Raw genomic sequence first — 15,216 nt, 5'->3', positions numbered from 1 at the left:
CCCGGCCGACCAATCAGGGCGCCTGCTGCGGGTGTGGGACGTGCACCCCGGGAGCTGGGGACCCCGATCCCCAGCATCAATGTTGGGATCGGGGCCCCAGGAGCGTCGGCGACGACGAGGGACTGACCTGATGCGGTGTGGATCGTTGGAGGTGAGTGACAGCCTCCTGCTGTTGCTTAGCAACAGCTCCCAGAATGCAAAAAGGGCATGCTGGGAGCTGTAGTTATGCAACAGCAGGAGGCACATTTTTTCTATGGAAAAGTGTACCTTCAGCTGTTGTGTAATTACAACTCCCAGCTTGCACAAACAGCTAAAGTGCATGCTGGGAGTTGTAGTGGTGCATCTGCTGGTTGCATAACTACAACTCCCAGCATGCCTGTTGGCTGTCGGTGACTGCTGAGAGTTGTAGTTTTGCAACAGCTAAAGGCACACTGAGTTAAGTAGCAAACCAGTGTGTCTCCAGCTGTTGCATAACTACAATCCCCAGCATCCCCAGCCAAAGTAGTATGCCTCCAGCTGTTGCATAACTACAAGACCCAGCATGCCCTTCCGCTGTCCGTACATGCTGGGGGTTGTAGCTTTTGCAACAGCTGAAGGCACACTGGTTGCAAAACACTGAGTTTGTTACCAAACTCGGTGTTTCACAACCAGTGTGCCTCCAGCTGTTGCAAAACTACAACTCCCAGCATGCATTGATAGACTGTACATGCTGGGAGTTGTAGTTTTGCAACAGCTGGATGTCCCCCCCCCCCCAATGTGAACGTACAGGGTACACTCACATGGGCGGAGGTTTACAGTAAGTATCCGGCTGCAAGTTTGAGCTGTGGCAAATTTTCTGACGCAGCTCAAACTGCCAGCGAGAAACTACTGTGAACCCCCGCCCGTGCGACTGTACCCTAAAAACACTACAATACACAAACACAAAATAAAATAAAAAGTAAAAAAACACTACATATACACATACCCCTACACAGCCCCCTCCCCTACCCAATAAAAATGAAAAACTTCTGGTACGCCACGGTTTCCAAAACAGAGCCTCCAGCTGTTGCAAAACAACTACTCCCAGTATTACCAGACAGCCACTGACTGTCCATGCATGCTGGAAGTTTTACAACAGCTGGAGGCCCCCTGTTTGGGAATCACTGGCGTAGAATACCCCTATGTCCATCCCTATGCAAATCCCTAATTTAGGCCTCAAATGCGCATGGCACTCTCACTTTGGAGCCCTGTCATATTTCAAGGCAACAGTTTAGGGTCACATATGGGGTATCGCCGTACTCGGGAGAAATTGTGTTACAAATTTTGGGGGGTATTTTCAGCTTTTACCCTTTTTAAAAATGTAAAATGTTTGGGAAAAGAAGCATTTTAGGTAAAAAAAATATTATTTTTTTTTACATATGCAAAAGTCGTGAAACACCTGTGGGGTATTAAGGTTCACTTAACCCCCTTTTACGTTCCCCGAGGGGTCTAGTTTCCAAAATCGTATGCCAAGTGTTTTTTTTTTTTGCTGTTCTGGCACCATAGGGGCTTCCTAAATGCGGCATGCCCCCAGAGCAAAATTTGCTTTCAAAAAGCCAAATGTGACTCCTTCTCTTCTGAGACCTGTAGTGCGCCAGCAGAGCACTTTTCACCCCCATATGGCATGTTTTCTGAATCGGGAGAAATTGGTCTTCAAATTTTGGGGGGTATTTTCTGCTTTAACCCTTTGTTAAAATGTAAATTTTTGGGGAAACCAAGCATTTTAGGTAATTTTTTTTTTTTTTACATATGCAAAAGTTGTGAAACCCCTTTGGGGTATTAAGGTTCACTTTACCCCTTGTTACGTTCCCCAAGGGGTCTAGTTTCCAAAATGGTATGCCATGTGTTTTTTTTTTGCTGTCCTGGCACCATAGGGGCTTCCTAAATGCGGCATGCCCCCAGAGCAAAATTTCCTTCAAAAAAGCCAAATGTGACTCCTTCTCTTCTGAGACCTGTAGTGCGCCAGCAGAGCACTTTTCACCCCCCCCCTTTTGGGTGTTTTCTGAATCGAGAGAAATTGGGCTTCAAATTTTGGGGGGTATTTTCTGCTATTACCCTTTTTAAAAATGTTAATTTTTTTGGGAAACCAAGCATTTTAGGGAAAACATTATTTTTTTTTTTACATATGCAAAAGTCGTGAATCACCTGTGGGGTATTAAGGTTTACTTTACCCCTTGGTATGTTCCCCGAGGGGTCTAGTTTCCAAAATGGTATGCCATGTGGGGTTTTTTGCTGTTCTGGCACCATAGGGGCTTCCTAAAGGTGACATGCCCCCCAAAAACCATTTGTTGCTCCTTCCCTTCTGAGCCCTCTACTGCGCCCGCCGAACAATTAACATAGACATATGAGGTATGTCCCTACTCGAGAAAAATTGGGTTTCAAATACAAGTAAAAATTTTCTCCTTTTTACCCCTTGCAAAAATGCAAAAATTGGATCTACAAAAACATGCGAGTGTAAAAAATGAAGATTGTGAATTTTCTCCTTCACTTTGCTGCTATTCCTGTGAAACACCTAAAGGGTTAAAACGCTGACTGAATGTCATTTTGAATACTTTGGGGGGTGCAGTTTTTATAATGGGGTCATTGTGGGGTATTTCTAATATGAAGACCCTTCAAATCCACTTCAAACCTGAACTGGTCCCTGAAAAAAAGCGAGTTTCAAAATTTTGTAAAAAATTGGAAAATTCCTGCTGAACTTTGAAGCCCTCTGGTGTCTTCCAAAAGTAAAAACACATCAATTTTATGATGCAAACATAAAGTAGACATATTGTATATGTGAATAAAACATTTTTTTATTTGGAATATCCATTTTCCTTACAAGCAGAGAGCTTCAAAGTTAGAAAAATGCATTGAGTCCTTAAGGTGAAAAAGGGCTCAGTCCTTAAGGTGTTAAATACACGACTGATGTGTTTCATGTGCCCTTAATCATTGTGACAATGACTAAGGATAATATTTCCAAAACTCGTCAGTTTTGCTTTTGGGACCTGTTCACCTATTTTTTTTTAATCTTTTGTATGCATTAAATAAAGACTTTAGATTTTTTGGACTATTACCTTGTGAGCTGGATCTTCTTTTCCTTGAATTCTGATCCTGGTGTTCTCCGGCTCTCCAAGCTCAGAGGCTATATTTACAGGTGCGATGAGCTAAAGTAATTTTGGTTTTGTCCAAGGACTTAATGTAGTTAAATGTATTTAAAAAGGACATGCACATACATTGTAATATATAGGCCCCTATCTTTGGAACTAGCTTGACGTATCTAATCAGTTTATTATGTTTATGGAATCTACACTGGGAAAATTTATGTTTGCCTCCGATGGTTCCTACATCAATTTATTTTTAAAAATTTTTTATGTAATTTTTAAGTCCTCAAAAGCTGATCTTAGGGTCCATACCTACAGTAAACCTACTGTTCCCTATTCAGTCACCTTTATTCAGTTGTAAAAAAAACATTCAAGGCTCTTTCCAGAGTTGTTTTCCCATGTAAACTGATGCATTCCTGACTTTAATGCCATCTGCCTGGCATCTGTCATTTTTACAATGTGAATAACTTGGCTGAACCCCAGACTGAACCGCATATAGTGTCATGAACAGAGCCTACATAACATTTACATTTATTCTATGGGATAGTTTATTGAAATGTTCTGTAATCGAGAGGATAATATACTCTTCTAAATCTTTCTGTTTCGATCTATGTGTACTTGTGGATGTTTCATCACCTGCTCTGCAATGTAACATGATTATGCAATCAATAGGAAATTCTTTGCTAATATTTGCTAAGTGGGAAATAGTTTATTTTATTAAAATTTTTTTGAGTGTGTAAGTCTTCACGGTTAGACATAGATTTAAAGTGAATCTATCAACAGAAAATGACACATTATTTAAAACAATTTTTTAAATATTTTTTTCATACTTATTTAAATGTTAGAAAATATTATTTTTATTTTTTTTAAAACAAGCTTTAATAACTTATGAGAAAGAAAAATAAACTATTGGTTAGTTTTGCTGTATAAACTGGGACATAATAAGCGCAGTTATCTCATTCTCTGTAGGTTGCAGATAAGATGGTGTCAGCACTATTGTACTACTGAAAGCCTAAAATAAAGCAGTGTAGTATCACTATAACCTAGATCTCCAAACTGTGGATCTCCAGCTGTTGCAAAATCTACAACTCCCAGCATACCCAGACATGTCAAAAGTCTACAGTTTCTAGATCTAGACACCATACTGTACATGCAGATATGGCTCTGTATGCAGCTCCCCCATCACTCTGTATGCAGCTCCCCCATTTACTGGAAATAACTTTGTTGTACCACTTTCAGGAGAATGTAAATTCATAAAAGCTTAAAGGGATATTGCAGCCAACATTAACTTATCCCCTATCCTAAGTAGCTGAACGCAGGTGTCCAACCAATTGGACCCCCTGTGATCTCCGGAACGGGACCTTGACTTGCTTACTGAGGAGCACATGTTGTCTACCATGTTATCCATTCCTTTCTATAGGAGCATCAATGATGGCCAAGTGCTTGACTTGGATCTCTTTGGAGCTCCCATAGAAATCACATGCTGCTCAATGAGAGCTGAGTCCTGTTCCGGAGATCGTGTGGGGTCCAAGGGGTCTGATCTCCCGCTATCAGCTAGTAAGTTAATTTTGGCTGCAGTACCCCTTTAAAAAGTACCTATCTATGCAAAACTTTTGACATTGAAACTTTTTCGATCAAGAGAACGAGCCGGGAAAAGTCCCCACTGCCTCACCATCCCCTTCCAACCCCTTCCTCCCCCCCCCCCCGCCCCCCCCAGCTGCCTGTGTGAAGTGACCAAGAGACTCTCGTAGACTTACACAGAGAGTTTTTCTCAATCATGTGACATGGAGCCTGGAGAGAGCGCGTCCAGTTCGAACTTCTGCCGTCTCATTCTCCTGATCAATGGAGGTCTCAATACTCAGACCCGTGCCAATAAAAACTTGTCAAAACTTTTGCATAATGACTGTGCCCATTTATATTGTATAGCAAGCACACTCTTTACTGCACTGTCCCCCTTATTTATTCTTACATTGAATGAAACTAAAATAAAATATGTGAGTTGTTTTATATTAAAACATGTTAGTCTATTATACGCATTGTACTTACAATACTTTCAAGCATTAAATTGAATAATTGAATGTATCAGTGAAAGTGCACTGTGCAGTATGTATTAAAGAACAGATTATGTCACAGCAATAAAGACAAATATATCAATGTTGTTGTGTTCCTTTTCTTCTCAATATCAGTCATTCCAGGACAGTCTTATATATAATATTATTATTGCTTTATAAACTGATTCATATTCAAGTGTATATAATACAATACAATACTGAGGTTTTTTTTTCATGAATTAACTTTTTTCTACTTAGCTTTGGGGTAGTAAAAAATAGTAGGCTGGGTTCACACCACAGAATTTATGACCATAATTTGCTTAGGAATTTTGGTCAGAAATCCAGTGCAGCAGAATCCCAATATTGTCAAGGGGAATCCACTGCACAGTGCACACTACAGAAATTCCATTGCCTAAAGAATGGTCTTGTTCATTCTTTAGGCAGAATCAGATATTGACCCTGATTTACTAAAAGTGGAGTGTATTTTTTTTTTGTGGGTTTTAATTCCCTACATTTTTTTTCCATGGTACAGTACAATCTCCCTTAGTGTACACCTCCCAATAGGGGACTGCTCCCAATAGCGGACAGTTTTTAATTCCCCGGTAGAGTCCCATAAGACTTAATGTATTTGCACCCTCTGAATAGGGGACACTCCCAATAGCGGATGCGGACACACCTTATAGGGGACAAAACACTCCCAAGACAGCACAATAGGGGACTAAACACTCCCATTAGGGGACAAAACACTACCAATAGTGGACACTTAGGCTTATGTGCTGGCCCTACCTTGCACACAGTGTCGCCATCAGAGGGTACAGCCAATATCCCAGTATGAGGCCCAGGGGCCCCCTGCTGCACCCCCCTGCAGAAGCCCTAGCACAAAAGAAGACTGCTGTTTAAACAGTGGTCTCCTGCCTCTGTATGTCCCCCTTATTATCCCCTGTGCCACATAATTTCCTCTTGACCCCCCTTGTGTTATTTAATTACCTTTTTATTACTCCCTGTGCCAGTTCTTCATCCCCCCTGTGTCATTTAATTCCCCTTTTATCCCCCTGTGCCATTTTATTCCTCCTTTATCCCCCTGTGCCACTTCATAAAGAGGGGGGGGGGGGGTGATGAATTTGCACAGAAGGTAATAAAAGGGGATTGAAATGGCACAGGGGGATCAAGGGGAAATGCTGTGGTACAGGGGGTAAGGGAGGTGATAATTTGAGTGAGTACAGGACAGCATACGGTCATTTTTGAGCTTTTTTTTCCCAAGGGGACATCTCTCAATAGTGGACACTTTTTTATTCCCCGTGAGTGTCCCCTATTGGGAGATTTTACTGTATTTACTAAGGTTTCCTTACATTTTGAGCTTTTCCCTACATTTTGCTTTTTTTTACACATGCTCTGATCTGTGGGGTTTTCCTCAGCTCAAATCCACTACATTTTCTATGAAAACCTTAGTAAATATGTTGGGTTTTTGTGAAAATGTCGGGCACACTCCCCTTTTTCAGCAGCCACGCCCACTCCCCCGCCCCTGTCTCTTGTAAAATGGAGGGTTGGTCTGGTTTTTTCAATTCTAGTGCAAATTCAGCTGCACAACCTGACAACACATGTCTGGTTTACAATAGTAAATCAGGGCCATTGTCTTCTATTGCCGTCTGATTCATTAGACACTGGCCGCACTTGGAATGTCTGGACGGACATTGTGTCCGAATCTAGCCTAAATGTTTAACCCCTTAAGGACCAAGGACGTACAGGTACGCCTTTGCTCCCTGGTACTTAAGGACCAAGGGCGTACCTGTACGCCTGTGGGAATTTCAGTTCACACTTGCGATTTTCGGCGATTCCGGTGATGCGGGTCACGTGTGACCAGCTGACCCGGAGATACAAGGTGATCGGGGGTGTAGGATACACCCCCTATCACCCTCTGTATCTATGGGGAGGTGGCGATGTCGTCACCCCCCCAGGATCGCTGCTATTGGCCGGCTCTGCTTGCTCCCTGAGTTCATTCAGCGGCCAGAGCTGCCAGAAGGAGCCAGGGACCCCCCTCTGTGAAGATCGTAGCCCCTCACAGAGGAAGACCCCACTTAGAGCAGGGAGAGAGTACAGCCCCAGGGACAGGTAGGGTTAACCAGTAAAAAAAAGTAAAAAGTAAAGTAAAAAAAAAGTTAAAATTTTTTTTAGTGTGACCCGGGCCCTATTAGGGATTAAGGGCGCTGCATTTGGCCATTTTTTTTTTTTTTGGCTGCAGCGCTTTTTTCCCCCCCATACAGTTAGTTACACCAATCACACACACTACATACTCACCCCACACACACACCCGCCACCCCCGCCACCAACCCCCCCCCCACCACCGTAGAAAAAAAGGTGATGGCTCGCCAGGCATTTTCGGCAGCGGAGGCATATGCACACATCTTCTACCAGACCCCGCTTTACAGTATGGTCATGGCATGGAGGCGGTACGAGGCGATTCGGAAATGCCTGCATTATGCAGATAATGCGGCATGTCCGCCCCGAGGTGATCCCGCCCATGACCGGCTTTACAAAGTGAGGCCGGTCATCGATCACTTTGGGGCCAAATTTTTGGAGGCCTATGTACCGCTCAGGGACCTCTCTGTTGATGAGTCTCTTATCAGTTTTAAGGGGAGACTCATCTTCCGCCAGTATATTCCCTCGAAGCGGGCGCAGTATGGCGTGAAGCTCTATAAACTTTGTGAGAGTACCTCCGGGTACACTCTCAAGTTTAGAGTGTATGAGGGACGAGATTCCCGTATTGAACCCCCAGATTGTTCCCCCACTCTGGGTGTTAGCGGGAAAATCGTTTGGGAGCTTGTGCACCCTTTGCTGGATAAGGGTTACCACGTGTACGTGGACAACTTTTATACCAGCATCCCTCTCTTCACATCCCTCGCCGCCAGATCCACGTCCGCTTGTGGGACCGTGCGGAAAAACCAGAGAGGCCTCCCTCTAAATTTTCTGCAGACACCTATGCCCAATGGTGAGTCCCGTGCCCTTACCCATGAAAACCTGTTGTTGGTCAGGTATAAGGATAAGAGGGATGTCCTTATGCTGACCACTATTCATGGTAACGGCAGCTCCCCTGTGCGAGGTACCACAACACCGGTCCTCAAGCCCGATTGTATTCTGGACTACAATCGGTATATGGGGGGAGTTGATCTTTCTGATCAAGTCCTCAAGCCATACATGGCCATGCGGAAAACACGGTATGGTACAAAAAAGTTGCGGTCTACATGGTACAGGTTGCCATGTACAACTCTTTTGTACTGTCCCAGTACGCTGGCAACACAGGGACATTCCTCCAGTTCCAAGAAGAAGTCCTAAAGGTCCTGATCTTTGGCGACCGGGAAAGAGCAGGCCGGACTTCCCAAGGAACTGGAGTTATAGGTGCCAGGATCGTCCCAGGCCAACACTTTCCAGGTGAAGTCCCCCATACTGGAAAGAAGGGACGATCCCAGAAAAAATGCAGAGTGTGTAACAGGAGGGGGATTCGGAAGGACACCACCACTCAGTGTGACACTTGCCCCGATCATCCGGGCCTCTGCATTAAAAACTGCTTCAGGGAGTATCACACTTCCATGCAGTACTAAATTTTCCCTTTTCATTTTAATTTTCCATAATTTGACCCCAATGTACCATGTCCAGAGTACATTCCAAATTTTAACACCATAAAACCACTAAATTGCCCAAAAAAACTCATCTAAAAAAAAAAAAAAAAACTGATGAGACCTCTGGGGGTATTTTTTTCTCTGGGTCATGGGTTACTGAGTCACTATCATCGGGGACTTTTTTTGTTGCCTCAAATGCGCAGCGCTCTCTCTCCACCTGAGCGGGGTGCGCATTTGAGGCAACAGGTTAGGGACGGCCACACGTCACATTCCCAGAATGATGATTCAGAGCATAGGGTTTGGGGTGGGCATATTTTTTAGTTTTGGCTATGCTCTGGGTCATCATTCTGGGACCATAACCTGTTTTATAATTTTATGTCCCACTGTACCCCATTTTAGTTATTTAGTGTACCCCAGTTATTTACCCCATTTAATGCCCCTTGAGGGGGGGTCCCACTGTTCTGACTCCTTAGGCCGCAACGCAGAAGCTCAAGGCCCCTGAATGCGACCTGCTCCTCTCAGACCAGTGTGCAAGCTGTTTACGCCCAGACTTGAGGTATGTCCTTACTCCAAAGAAATGTATTTACAAACTTACGGTGACATTTTCTCCTTTTACCACTTGTGAAAATGAAAAATTTGGTGTAACCCCAGCATTTTAGTGTAAAAAAATCAAATTTTTCATTTTCACATCCCACTTCATGAATATTTATCAAACACCTGTGGGGTGTGAAGACTCACTGTACCCCTTGTTATGTTCCTTGAGGGATGTAGTTTCCGAAATAGTATGCCATGTGTTTTTTTTTTTTTTTGCTGTCCTGGCACCATAGGGGCTTCCTAAATGTGACATGCCCCCCCAGCAAAATTTGCTCTCAAAAAGCCAAATATGACTCCTTCTCTTCTGAGCATTGAAGTTCGCCCGTAGTGCACTTCAGGTCAACTTATGGGGTACCTCCATACTCAGAAGAGATGGGGTTACAAATTTTGGGGGGTATTTTCTGCTCTTAACCCTTGCAAAAATGTAAAATTTGGGGGGAAACACACATTTTTGTGAAAAAATTATATATTTTTTTTACATATGCAAAAGTTGTGAAACCCCTGTGGGGTATTAAGGCTCACTTTATTCCTTGTTACTTTCCTCAAGGGGTCTAGTTTCCAAAATGGTATGCCATGTGTGTCACGATGCCGGCTGGCAGGAGGTGGATCCTCTGTGCCAGAGAGGGATTGGCGTGGACCGTGCTAGTGGACCGGTTCTAAGTCACTACTGGTATTCACCAGAGCCCGCCGCAAAGCGGGATGGTCTTGCTGCGGCGGTAGTGACCAGGTCGTATCCACTAGCAACGGCTCAACCTCTCTGACTGCTGAAGATAGGCGCGGTACAAGGGAGTAGACAGAAGCAAGGTCGGACGTAGCAGAAGGTCGGGGCAGGCAGCAAGGATCGTAGTCAGGGGCAACGGCAGGAGGTCTGGAACACAGGCTAGGAACACACAAGGGAACGCTTTCACTGGCACAATGGCAACAAGATCCGGCGAGGGAGTGCAGGGGAAGTGAGGTATACATAGGGAGTGCACAGGTGAACACACTGATTAGAACCACTGCGCCAATCAGCGGCGCAGTGGCCCTTTAAATCGCAGAGACCCGGCGCGCGCGCGCCCTAGGGAGCGGGGCCGCGCGCGCCGGGACAGGACCGACGGAGAGCGAGTCAGGTACGGGAGCCGGGGTGCGCATCGCGAGCGGGCGCAACCCGCATCGCGAATCGCATCCCGGCTGGAGGCGGTATCGCAGCGCACCCGGTCAGTGGATCTGACCGGGGCGCTGCGGGAGCGAGAGTGTAGCGAGCGCTCCGGGGAGGAGCGGGAACCCGGAGCGCTCGGCGTAACAGTACCCCCCCCCTTGGGTCTCCCCCTCTTCTTGGAGCCTGAGAACCTGAGGACCAGATTTTTATCTAGGATATTGTCCTCAGGTTCCCAGGATCTCTCTTCCGGACCACAGCCCTCCCAGTCAACCAAAAAGAAGGTTTTTCCTCTGACCTTTTTGGAGGCCAGTATCTCCTTTACGGGAAAGATGTCTGAAGAACCGGAGACAGGAGTGGGAGAGATAAGTTTAGGAGAGAAACGGTTGATGATGAGTGGTTTAAGAAGAGAAACGTGAAAGGCATTAGGAATACGAAGAGAAGGAGGGAGAAGAAGTTTATAAGAGACAGGATTAATCTGGCACAAAATTTTGAAAGGACCAAGATAGCGTGGTCCCAATTTGTAGCTGGGAACACGGAAGCGGACATATTTAGCGAAGAGCCATACCTTGTCTCCGGGAGAAAAAATGGGGGGAGCTCTTCTTTTCTTATCAGCAAACTTCTTCATGCGTGATGAAGCCTGTAAGAGAGAATTTTGGGTCTCTTTCCATATGGTGGAAAGATCACGAGATATTTCATCCACAGCGGGTACACCAGAGGGCAAGGGAGTAGGGAGGGGGGGAAGAGGGTGACGGCCGTACACCACGAAAAATGGGGATTTGGAAGAAGATTCAGAAACTCTGAAGTTATACGAGAATTCGGCCCATGGTAGAAGATCTGCCCAGTCATCCTGGCGGGAGGAAACAAAATGCCGTAAATAATCACCCAGGACCTGGTTAATTCTTTCTACTTGCCCATTGGATTGAGGATGATAAGCAGAAGAAAAGTTTAATTTAATCTTGAGTTGTTTACAGAGAGCCCTCCAGAATTTAGACACGAATTGGACGCCTCTATCCGAGACGATCTGCGTGGGCAACCCGTGAAGACGAAAAATGTGTACAAAAAATTGTTTTGCCAACTGAGGCGCAGAAGGAAGACCAGGAAGAGGGATGAAATGTGCCATCTTGGAGAATCGATCAACGACCACCCAAACAACAGTGTTGCCACGGGATGAGGGTAAGTCTGTAATAAAGTCCATACCAATCAGAGACCAAGGCTGTTCGGGAACAGGCAGAGGATGAAGAAGACCAGCGGGCTTCTGGCGAGGAGTCTTATCCCGGGCACAGACAGTGCAGGCTCGCACAAAATCCACAACATCCGTCTCCAGAGTCGGCCACCAATAGAAACGAGAGATGAGTTGCACGGATTTCTTGATGCCCGCATGACCTGCGAGATGGGAGGAGTGACCCCATTTGAGGATTCCGAGGCGTTGGCGTGGGGAGACGAAGGTCTTCCCTGGAGGAGTTTGCCTGATGGAGGCTGGAGAAGTGGAGATCAGGCAGTCAGGAGGAATGATGTGTTGCGGAGAGAGCTCTACTTCCGAGGCATCCGAGGAACGAGAGAGAGCATCGGCCCTAATGTTCTTATCGGCAGGCCGAAAGTGAATTTCAAAATTAAATCGGGCAAAGAACAGAGACCACCTGGCCTGGCGAGGATTCAGCCGTTGGGCAGACTGGAGATAGGAGAGGTTCTTGTGATCGGTGTAAATAATAACTGGAAATCTTGATCCCTCCAGCAGATGCCTCCATTCCTCAAGTGCTAATTTAATGACTAGTAGCTCTCGATCCCCGATGGAGTAGTTCCTCTCCGCCGGAGAGAAGGTCTTAGAAAAAAAACCACAAGTAACAGCATGCCCGGAAGAATTTTTTTGTAGAAGGACCGCTCCAGCTCCTACTGAGGAGGCATCAACCTCCAATAGGAAGGGTTTAGATGGGTCAGGTCTGGAGAGCACGGGAGCTGAAGAAAAGGCAGACTTGAGCTGTTTAAAGGCGTCTTCCGCTTGAGGAGGCCATGACTTAGGATTGGCATTCTTTTTGGTTAAAGCCACGATAGGAGCCACAATGGTGGAAAAATGTGGAATAAATTGTCTGTAATAATTGGCGAACCCCAAAAAACGTTGGATAGCACGGAGTCCGGAGGGGCGTGGCCAATCTAAGACGGCAGAGAGTTTGTCTGGATCCATTTGTAGTCCCTGGCCAGAGACCAAGTATCCTAGGAAAGGAAGAGATTGACATTCAAAGAGACATTTCTCCATTTTGGCATAAAGTTGATTGTCACGAAGTCTCTGAAGAACCATGCGGACATGCTGGCGGTGTTCTTCTAGGTTGGCAGAAAAAATCAGGATATCGTCCAGATACACAACAACACAGGAATATAAGAGATCACGAAAAATTTAATTAACAAAGTCTTGGAAGACGGCAGGGGCGTTGCACAGGCCAAAGGGCATGACCAGATACTCAAAGTGTCCATCTCTAGTGTTAAATGCCGTTTTCCATTCATCCCCCTCTCTGATGCGGATGAGATTATAAGCACCTCTTAAGTCCAGTTTGGTAAAGATGTGGGCACCTTGGAGGCGATCAAAGAGTTCAGAGATGAGAGGTAGAGGGTAGCGGTTCTTTACCGTGATTTTATTAAGACCGCGGTAGTCAATGCAAGGACGTAGGGAGCCATCTTTTTTGGACACAAAGAAAAATCCGGCTCCGGCAGGAGAGGAGGATTTGCGGATAAAGCCCTTTTTTAAATTTTCCTGGATGTACTCAGACATAGCAAGAGTCTCTGGGGCAGAGAGAGGATAAATTCTGCCCCGGGGTGGAGTAGTGCCCGGGAGGAGGTCAATAGGACAGTCATAAGGCCTGTGAGGAGGTAGAGTCTCAGCTTGTTTTTTGCAAAAAACATCCGCAAAGTCCATATAGGCCTTAGGGAGACCGGTTACAGGGGGAACCACAGGGTCACGGCAAGGAGTACTGGTAACCGGTTTAAGGCAGTCCTTGAAACAAGAGGGACCCCAACTCTTGATCTCCCCTGTGGACCAATCCAGGGTTGGGGAATGGTGTTGAAGCCAGGTTAGTCCAAGGAGAATTTCGGAAGTGCAATTGGAGAGGACCAAAAACTAAATTTTTTCGTGGTGAGGTCCGATGCACATTAGGAGGGGTTCCGTGCGGTAACGCACGGCACAGTCCAATCTTTCATTGTTAACGCAATTGATGTAGAGAGGTCTGGCGAGACTGGTCACTGGGATGTTGAACCTGTTGATGAGAGAGGCCAAAATAAAGTTTCCTGCAGATCCGGAGTCCAAGAAGGCCTTAGTGGAGAAGGAGAAGGTAGAGGCAGATATCCGCACAGGCACAGTAAGACGTGGAGAAGCAGAGTTGACATTAAGGACTGTTTCACCTTTGTGCGGAGTCAGCGTACGTCTTTCCAGGCGGGGAGGACGGATAGGACAATCCTTCAGGAAGTGTTCGGTACCGGCACAGTACAGGCAGAGATTCTCCATGCGGCGTCGTGTCCTCTCTTGAGGTGTCAGGCGAGACCGGTCAACTTGCATAGCCTCCACGGCGGAAGGCACAGGAACGGATTGCAGAGGACCAGAGGAGAGAGGAGCCGGGGAGAAAAAACGCCTCGTGCGAACAAAGTCCATATCCTGGCGGAGCTCCTGACGCCTTTCGGAAAAACGCATGTCAATGCGAGTGGCTAGATGAATGAGTTCATGTAGGTTAGCAGGAATTTCTCGTGCGGCCAGAACACCTTTAATGTTGCTGGATAGGCCTTTTTTAAAGGTCGCGCAGAGGGCCTCATTATTCCAGGAAAGTTCTGAAGCAAGAGTACGGAATTGCACGGCGTACTCGCCAACGGAAGAATTACCCTGGACCAGGTTCAGCAGGGCAGTCTCAGCAGAAGAGGCTCGGGCAGGTTCCTCAAAGACACTTCGAATTTCCGAGAAGAAGGAGTGTACAGAGGCAGTGACGGGGTCATTGCGGTCCCAGAGCGGTGTGGCCCATGACAGAGCTTTTCCAGACAGAAGGCTGACTACGAAAGCCACCTTAGACCTTTCAGTAGGAAACTGGTCCGACATCATCTCCAAGCGCAGGGAACATTGTGAAAGAAAGCCACGGCAAAACTTAGAGTCCCCATCAAATTTATCCGGCAAGGATAGTCGTAGGCCTGAGGCGGCCACTCGCTGCGGAGGAGGTGCAGGAGCTGGCGGAGGAGATGATTGCTGAAGCTGTGGTAGTAGCTGCTGTAGTATCACGGTCAGTTGAGACAGCTGGTGGCCTTGTTGCGCTATCTGTTGTGACTGCTGGGCGACCACCGTGGTGAGGTCGGCGACAACTGGCAGAGGAACTTCAGCAGGATCCATGGCCGGATCTACTGTCACGATGCCGGCTGGCAGGAGGTGGATCCTCTGTGCCAGAGAGGGATTGGCGTGGACCGTGCTAGTGGACCGGTTCTAAGTCACTACTGGTATTCACCAGAGCCCGCCGCAAAGCGGGATGGTCTTGCTGCGGCGGTAGTGACCAGGTCGTATCCACTAGCAACGGCTCAACCTCTCTGACTGCTGAAGATAGGCGCGGTACAAGGGAGTAGACAGAAGCAAGGTCGGACGTAGCAGAAGGTCGGGGCAGGCAGCAAGGATCGTAGTCAGGGGCAACGGCAGGAGGTCTGGAACACAGGCTAGGAACACACAAGGGAACGCTTTCACTGGCACAATGGCAACAAGATCCGGC

The 15,216-nt window shown here is 46.5% G+C and overlaps 1 long non-coding RNA gene across 2 annotated transcripts in view; it reads right to left on the bottom strand.

The window, feature by feature from the left end:
* The window catches only part of LOC130291219 (uncharacterized), a 96,086-nt gene that overhangs the window by 39,657 nt on the left and 41,213 nt on the right, over window positions 1-15,216 (bottom strand). The gene's annotated exons all lie outside the window — the stretch shown is intronic.

This window comes from Hyla sarda, chromosome 9 (genome assembly GCF_029499605.1).
Source record: "Hyla sarda isolate aHylSar1 chromosome 9, aHylSar1.hap1, whole genome shotgun sequence".
In the NCBI taxonomy this organism is placed as follows: domain Eukaryota; kingdom Metazoa; phylum Chordata; class Amphibia; order Anura; family Hylidae; genus Hyla; species Hyla sarda.
The sequence above is the reverse complement of the archived record's forward strand: the minus strand, read 5'-3'. Positions and strand labels throughout refer to the sequence as shown.